The sequence below is a fragment of the Sturnira hondurensis genome, unplaced genomic scaffold, assembly GCF_014824575.4.
Source record: "Sturnira hondurensis isolate 20B ecotype Veracruz unplaced genomic scaffold, ASM1482457v3 Scaffold0008196, whole genome shotgun sequence".
NCBI lineage: Eukaryota > Metazoa > Chordata > Mammalia > Chiroptera > Phyllostomidae > Sturnira > Sturnira hondurensis.
This window is the reverse complement of record NW_028080827.1, coordinates 9,510,729-9,519,759: the sequence shown is the minus strand read 5'-3', so window position 1 is coordinate 9,519,759 and position 9,031 is coordinate 9,510,729.

Below are 9,031 nucleotides of genomic sequence, written 5' to 3'. Positions count from 1 at the left end.
GCAGCAGAGAGTTGCTAGAATCAAGATTCTAGGTAAGGTACATATTATAATGTACATATTTTTGTATATTTTTATAAATACCTAATATGCTAGTACAGCAATACAAGTATGTAATAAACACATGCATGTATCTATATTTTGAGAGGGAGCAAAATTTTTTAGTGATTGGGTACGCATCATCAAAGGAGTCTGGATGGGTTATGTAGGATTGCCTTAATGCAGTATTCAGGATTTGTGGTTTCTAGTGAGAGAAACCCAGCTCACACTAGCTTATGGAGACAGGGTACTTCATGGCACTCCGAACTGAAAAGACCAGGTATGTGGCTAACCTCAGGCATATGGAGTCCAGGTTGCCATGATATTTTCAGGCTCTGTCTCTCAGCTCTTTGTGTTGGGCCACATCGCAGATAAAGGCCTGAACTCACATGCTTTCAATTTAACACCCAGCCAAGGGCAAAAGGTTTTCTTTTGTGGTAGCAGAAGAGTGCGAAGGAAGACTTATTGGTCTGCTCGGGGCTCCTGCCCATAGCCAAACCCATCACCTAGGTCAGTGGCAAAGGAATGTTCTGGTCGCCTGCGTTAGATCATACTCTGGCACATAGGGCAATGTGGATTGACCCCACAGGAACTGCACGGCAAAGGTTTTACCCAGGAAAGAGAAAGGAGACCCAGGGAAGTGGGCAAACAGGACGTGGATGAGCCTTGATGAGAGTGGACCTGATCGCCTTGGGAAGGGTCAGGATAGGATGGGTCCCATGCAAAGATGTTAAAATTCCTAATCCAATGAGTACGTTTTTCTATGATTATCAGTGGGCATGAGAAACTGAAGCAAGCTGCTGAACTCTTTTCCAGGCTGAGGAGAGTTTTTTGTTAAATGTAGATAAAGTTGAAACCATCAAGTCTAGGCAGACATGGTTTTCCCTACTCCCAAATTACAGAAAAGGGCCAAGATGTAATTTCTGTCTCTTCAGAACTGCTGGTGTATTTTCTTTCTTTTTAAAATATATTTTATTGATTATGACATTACAGTTATCCTATTTCCTCCCTTTCATTCTCCTCCACCCTTCATACCCCCTCCCCCAATTCTCCCCTCTTTAGTTTATGTCCATGTGTCTCAAGTTCTTTAGATTCTGTATTTCCCCCACTGTTCTTGCCCTCCCCCCGTCTATTTTCTACCTACCATCTATGCTACTTATTTTCTGTACCTTCTCCCCCCTTCTCCTCCTCCCACTCCCCTGTTGCTAACCCTCCATGTGATCTTCATTTCTGTTTCCGCTCCTGATCTAGCTGTCCTCTTAGTTTGCTTTTGTTTTAGGTGTGGTTGTTAATAACTGTGAGTTTGCTGTCCTTTCACTGTTCATATTTTTCATCTTCTTTTTCTTAGATAAGTCCCTTTAACATTTCATATAATAAGGGTTTGGTGATGATGAACTCCTTGAATTTGATCTTATCTGAGAAGCACTTTATCTGCCCTTCCATTCTAAATAAAGCTTTGCTGGATAAATCAATCTCGGATGTAGGTCTTTGGATTTCATGACTTGGAATACTTCTTTCCAGCCTCTTCTTGCCTGTAAGGTGTCTTTTGAGAAATCAGCTGACAGTCTGATGGGAACTCCTTTGTAGGTGACTGTCCCCTTATCTCTTGCTGCTTCTAGGATTTTCTCTTTCATTTTAATCTTGGGTAATGTAATTATGATGTGCCTTGGTGTATTCCTTCTTGGGTCCAAGTTCTTTGGGACTCTCTGAGCTTCCTGGATTTCCTGGAAGTCTATTTCCTTTGCCAGACTGGGGAAGTTCTCCTTTATTATTTGTTCAAATAAGTTTTATGCTTGTCGCTCTTCCTCTTCCCCTTTTGGTACCCCTATAATTCGGATGTTGTAATGTTTAAAGATGTCCTGAAGGTTCCTAAGCCTCTCCTCATTTTTTTGAATTCTTGTAACTTCATTCTTTTCTGTTTGGTCATTTTTTCTTCCTTCTGGTCCACTCCCCTGATTTGAGCCCCAGTTTCCTTTCCATCGCTATTGGTTTCCTGTGCATTTCCCTTCATTTCAATTAGTTTAGCCTGCATTTGTTCCTCTAATTTGTAAATAAAATCAACCAGTTCTGTGAGCATCCTGATCACCAGTATTTTGAACTGTGCATCTGAGAGGTTGGCTATTTCTTGGTTGCTTAGAGTTATTGGCTCTGGGGGTTTGAGTTCTTCTTGAGCCATAATGTTTTGGTCTGTTCATGCCTGTTATGTATGAGGGGCGGAGCCCTAGGTAGGGCAGGGCAGGGCAACTCAGTTGCTGGGTTGTGATGCTGTATGTGGGGGCGGGGTCAAAGAGGGGCAATGGCAGTCCGTCTGCTGCTTCCCACCACTGGGGCCTGCACGGTCCTTCTCACTGCTCGCTCCTTTGCCTGGTTTATCTGTGTGCGAATGTGTGACCGAGGTCAGCCTTGCGCCCTCACTGGGTCTGCCCGTCCCAACCCCACGCCTGGGATCTGCCAACTGCCACCCGCACGCCTGGGTCGGTCTGGCCGAGCTTTCCTGCACAATCCCACTCCACCAGTTGCTGGCTCCGCCCCTCTTACCAGTCTGGCTGAATGGTTTGTTATTATTGGACTTCCGTATAGTTCAATTTTCTGGGTTTTGGTTGTGTTTTTGTTGCTAAAACTTCGTTGTCTTTAAACTTGGTTGTGCGAGGAGGTACAGTGTTTCCACCTACACCTCCATCTTGGCCAGAAGTCCCTGGTGTATTTTCTCTGAGTGTAGTGTGTGGCGTGCATCAAGTTGTAGGCTTTGGGGTCAGAGTTTCATCTTGACTGCACCACATGCTGCCACCTGTGTACCTGTTGGGCCACTTTTCCAGGATCTTGGGCTCCCACTGTGTCACCTGTACCTCCCTGGCAGTGTTGTTGGGAAGATGAAATGAGAACACCTAGCATAGTTCTTAGTAGTTAATAAATAGGAACTACTATGTTGACGTTGCTAAGGGTATTGTTTTCCTTACTCTGGGTTTGGCCAAATCCCTACAGTACAGGATACAGGGCTGATTTATCTTTGGAAACCCCACTGAGTCCCCGCAGAGCCTGGCATGTAGCAGATGTTGCATAAATACTCGTTGAATGATGAGTGAGGGGATGAATGCAGCTCATTTTGTTTCAAATCCTTCCCATGGGGCTCTGTTGTGAAATGCTGCTCAGACTTTCAGCTCTATCGAAGGACAAACTACTCTTTGAACAAGAAAGTTATTTTTTAGGGCTTTCCCTCAGGTCTTCTGAAATACAGACGGACGTTACTACAGAGAAACTTACCAGTGCTCTGGGATTTTGGCACTGGATTTGTGTGGAATTTTTCACAGCTTATTTCACTCCTTTGTAAAATATTTTGAGCTGTTTTCCCAAGCTGACCCCAAACACACAGACGAAGCTCTCCCTGCTGACCTCTGTGAAGCTACAACAGGGGTCAGAGGCCACCCTTCACGGGACAGCCTGAGCAGCTTGAGAGAGTCGCCTGGGAGTGAAGGTTATGGGTTTTCTCAGGCCAGCTGTAGCTGCTGTGACTCTCCGTGGGGAGCACGTATGTTGCCATGGAAAATGGTTGTTTAAAAAGACAGGCTATTTTTTGGAAGTAGTGATCAAGAGCGAAGAGGTACACATTTGCCCACATTCTGCTGAGGAACTCATGTTTGAAAGTTCTTATTTGTCCAAGAATCTGGTATATGGGTGCTTTTGCCCACAGGGAAATAAGGCAGTATTCTCCCCAGAATGCTGTCAGAACTTCCAGCCTCAGAAAGTCCTTATGGAGTCACCAGGGCTCTCATTTCAACCCCCAAATTGTAGTTTACGGAGGCCAGTGCAATGCTGCTGGAAGGGCTGGCTGACTGCCCAGAGATCCCTCTGGTCACCTTGACTTTGAGAGTAAAACAGAGAAAAGAAATTGGTGATGTGCAGGCTCATTACTGATTATGACCAAAGTCACTTTGGACTTGTGTAAAGATTAGAAGATTCTCCTCAGAGCAAGGAAGTTCCTTGATGCAGTCCCTCAACTCAGGTGCTGAACAAGATGGAAAAAACCGAGTAAACTGGAAATTTTAATTCAGTAAATTGTGGTGACTCACAATCAGGAGAAGTGCCCAATTCTGCGATTCTCCCCGAGGAGTGAAGGGTTTGAGATAGGCACCCAATTTTTTTTTAAGACTTGCAACTGAAAGCCTGCAGGGCTTGCATCCATGAGACCCAGAAGGCTACAGAAAACTGAGAACCAGTTCTTAAAGGACTCGGGGAAGGTACCCCCAAAGTGCCAAGTCCTAAAGACACAGCGCCCCTGACTCTGCTGCTGACTCTCTGAGCGTGTTCCTGAGTGTGTTCCTGAGAGTGGGTGAGCTCCAGGGGAGAGTGCTCAGGAGGCAGGCTGTGCTCAGGAGGCAGGCTGTGGTCAGGGAGAAGGCTGTGGTCAGGGAGAAGGCTGTGGTCAGGGAGAAGGCTGTGGTCAGGGAGAAGGCTGTGGTCAGGCAGCCAGGGAGAAGCCACTGAGCTGAGCGATAGCACCACCTTCTGGAATACAAAAGACAGGTTTCTGAAAGCCAGCCAGATGAGTTGTTAAGAACCAAAGAAAGTATAAAAGCTTAGTAAAATTATCACTATTTGCTGATGATATAATCTTATTAATTGAAAATGCCAAAGACTCAACAAGAACAAAAAGCTATTAGATCTAATCAATAAGTTCGGTAACATTTCAGGGTATAAAAATGAATACACAAAAGTAAGTTGCTTATCTATATACTAATAATAAGACATCTGAAGAATAAATAAAGCCTGTCCATTCACATTAGCATCAAAACCAATAAAACACCTAAGAATAAATTTATACAGGGTGGTGAAAGATCTGTACAATGAAAACGGAAAGACTTTGCTGAAAGAAGTTAAAGAAGTTTATTTATACACAAATAAATGGAATTACATCCCATGTTTGTGAATTGTAAGAGTTAGTATTGTTAAAATGCCTGTGATTCCCAAAGCTATGCATAGATTTAACACAATCCCTGTCAAAATTCCAATGGTATTTTTCATACAAAGGAAAAAATCCTAAGATATAATGGAATCACAAAAGATGCTAAATAGGCATAGCAATTCTGGGAAAGAAGAACAAAACTGGAGGCATCAAACTATTCTACGAGACTATCGTAATTGAAAAGGTATGATACAAGCATAAAAATAGACACGTGGGCCAATGGAACGGAATGGAAACCCCCTGCATGTGTGGTCTCTAATATCTGATAAAGGAGCCAGAGATACCCACTGCAAGGAGGGTAGTCTCTCAACAGATGGTGCTGGGAAACTGGATAAAAACATGCAGAAAAATGAATTAAGCCACTCAAAAATTAACTCAAGAGAAATGTACAAAGGGGGTCAAAAGTTGAAAAGAACCGCCCCCCCAACATAAGTCATCTATGGGCTGCTTATTTGTTTCCCAGAGCTTAAATTCCAAGGCATCATTTTTTTCTCCTCACCCTTCCTCCCCCCCCCCCCTTACCATATCAACAGCCAGAAACTGCTTGAGTCCTAGTGGATAAGGAAGGGGGAAGGGAGTAATGATAGTCTATCCTCAAGGAAGCTACAAAAGATATACTGTGGGGAAAAGAAGAGTAAAGACAGGTGCACATTCTGTTCTGCTTCTATTTCCTTTCCTTGCTCCTGAGATTATTCTAACCCCTAGTAGAAGACAATTAATTGGACTCTCCCTCTTCCCTCACTCAGCTCCCAACCTGGCGAAGATTGCAATGTTGGTTTACTAACGTAGCTCTTGAGGTTAGGGGAAGATGCCATGGAACATAACAAAATGTCAGCCTTCCACTTTTGGCCCTTATCTTGACACAGAACTAGCTCTTTCATGTGTAACGCTATTATGAAGCTGGTTTGGATGGGGAAAAAATAAATCAAATGGATAAGAAAATTAAACACAGGATCCCAAACTGTACAACTCCTAGAAAAAAACAGGGCAGGAGATCCTTGACACTGATCTTAGCAAAGCCTTTCTGGATATAACACCAAAGGCACAAACAGAAAAAAAAAGTGGGAATATATCAAATTTAATACTTCTGCACAGCAAAAAAAAAATTAACAAAATGAAGAGGCAATCTATAAAACTGGAGAAAAATTTTGCAAACCATGTCCATGTATTGGTCCAATATCTAAAATATAAAAAACTTATACAACTGAACAGCGAAAAAAATCCTGATTAAAAATGAGCAGAGGAAATTGACATTTTGCCAAAGAAAACATAGAAACAGCTGAGAGGCACATGAAAAGGTGCTGAACATCACTAATCATGAGGGAAATGCAAACCAAACCCACAGTGAGATAGCTCCTGATACCTGTTAGAACAGCTATTATAAAAAAGACAAGAAATAGCAAGTGTTTTATGAGGATGTAGAGAAAATGGAACCCTGTGCACTGTTGGTGACAATGTTGATTGGTACAGCGATTACGGAAACCAGTATGGAGGTTCCTCAAAAAATTAAAAACAGAACTACCATAGGATTCAGCAATTCCATTTCTGGGTACCTATCCAAAGGAACTGAGTACAGGTTATCAAAGAGATGTCTGCACTCCCATGTCCATTGCTGAATTATTGATAAGAGCCAAGATATGGAAACAGCCTAGCTGTCCATCAATGGATGAGTGGATAAGGGTGTGATACACACACAGGAATATATTTCAGCCACTAGAAAGAAGGAAATCCTGCTACTTATGACAACATAGATGGGTCCTGAGGGCGTCATACTAAAGGAAGTGAGTCAGACACTTAAAGACAAATGCTGTATGATGTGGAATCGAAAGAAACCACATTTTAAAAAGAAAGAGAGTAGAATGGTAATTACCCAGAGCCAGGGGTGGGGAAATGGAGATGTTGATCAAAGTGTAAGCAAGTTCTGGGGGTCTAACGTGTAGCATGGTGATTACAGTGGATAATTCTGTATCATGCCCTTGACTGTTGCTAATCTTTTTTAAATTCATTTTTATTGCATTTTTTCCATTACCATTTATCTTGAATGTTTTCATCACAAAACAGAAAAGATGATTACATGACACTAGAGTGGTAATCATTTTGCTATACACAAATGCATCAAATTACCAGGTTATACAATGCAGTATTGTATGTCAATTATATCTCAGTGAAGCTAGAACGCCTCCTCTCCCAATTCCGTAAAAGAACAAAAGCACAATTCAAATCCTGCTTTGTTCAATGGAGGGTGGGGAGGAGAAGAAAGATTCTACTGGGAAGATTAGATGTTCCTTAGGTCTGAACTGTAGGAAACAAATTGTGTTTGAACATGGCAATTTGTATTTGCTCCACCACGGGGAGGAGGATACATAAGTAATAAGGCTTGTGCATGCTGGGGAGAAAACAGGGCTCAAAGCGCCAGCCCCAGGCTGGTGAGTGGTAGGGAAAGGAGGGCATTAAGTGGGCTACGGCTCTTTGTGCCGTGGAAAGGCTGCATCTATCTGGCTGACTTTACTATGGACCCTTGGACTGATGAGAAAGACAATACAAGCAGATGCATGAGCCTGGTGGGGCTGCCAACAGTCCATGTGACCAGCCTGCCAGTTGGGGTGATCTGTCTACAAGGCAGTAACGAAAGCTGGACAGAAAATATTTTCACCAATAAGAGAAGCTAAGGAGGTTAGTATAGACTAAGATCAGTGGAAATACAGAAGGGATGGGTAACTCCTTCTTCTGCCCTCTTTCCTGCTATCTCTTCTTTTAGGCCTATCAGAGAAAGGCAGTGGACCTACAAAAATTGGTTGAATTACTGAGCTATTGATTTGAATAGAAAAATTTGTGAAAGAGGCCCTGGCCAGGTAGTTCAGTTGGTTAGAATATCATCCCGATGTACAAAGGTTGCAGGTTTGATCTCTGGTCGGGGCATATATAAGAAGCAACCAATGAATGCATAAATAAGTAGAACAATAAATAAATGTTTCTCTCTCTCTTTGTCTCTCTATCTCTTCTTCCTTTCTTTTTCTCTCAAAGTCAATAAAAATATGTGTGCAAGAAAATAATAGTGAAATGAACTTATTTATAAGGTTGATTTGGGATATTTTCTATTGTGAAGCATCAAGAAACTACTTCAGATTATAGACCTAGAAATTGGACAAGTACAATTTAGGTTATAGAAATCTTTGGAACTAAATACCTGTCTCCCCATTACTATGAGATTTTGCTCAGTGGTGATGGTAATCTGGTATTTGTACAGAGATCTAAACTTTTCAAATCATTTGCCTACACTTCTCTTATTTGAGATGCATCATAGCACTTGTAAGGTTTGTACAGCACACGCTACTCTCCTGTATGACAGATAACTAAACTACGATTCACACAGGACCAACTCACTTGCTCAAGGTCACGTATTCAGTTACAGGCAGAGCTAGAACTGGAACCCAGTTCTCCGTACTCTTAGCTATGCTTTCTTTACCTCTGCTTTAGCATGGCCAGAGATTCCAGCTTCTGCTTTGACTGGACCAGGTTCCAGGTGACCCAGACTTTCGTAGAAAGGTGCTGGAGCTTCCTCACTGGACGACTGCACTGTGTTATGGTGTTCAGAGGAGCAGGGGGGGCCACCAGCGGGAGGAGGGTGGCTGCTGCTTCTGTCCAGGAGGAAGAACAGGACAATTTAAACAGACTTGAAGGTGAATGTTTCCCCTTGACAATCTTGGCTTTGTAAAAATAGAGACATTTTGGTAGCAGCCTAGTGCAGAGGTAATTATGATGGCTTAAATCAATCGAGCTCTTGGTGGATGGTTTTATTCTTCCAAAATTATGCTTGGAGAGTTTTAAGTGACCACAGTTTCTCAACATATCAGCAAGTAGAAAATGAACAAATCAAATTCCAATTAGTTTTATGGATCTAATAATGCAATGATGTTTTTAGTTACATAAAAATATAGTCACTCAGAATATAAATGTATAGGAAAATGAGCAAATGCAGCTCGATTATCAGAAATTGTTTTATGTTTCTTTTATTGATATTTATTTTCTGCATCA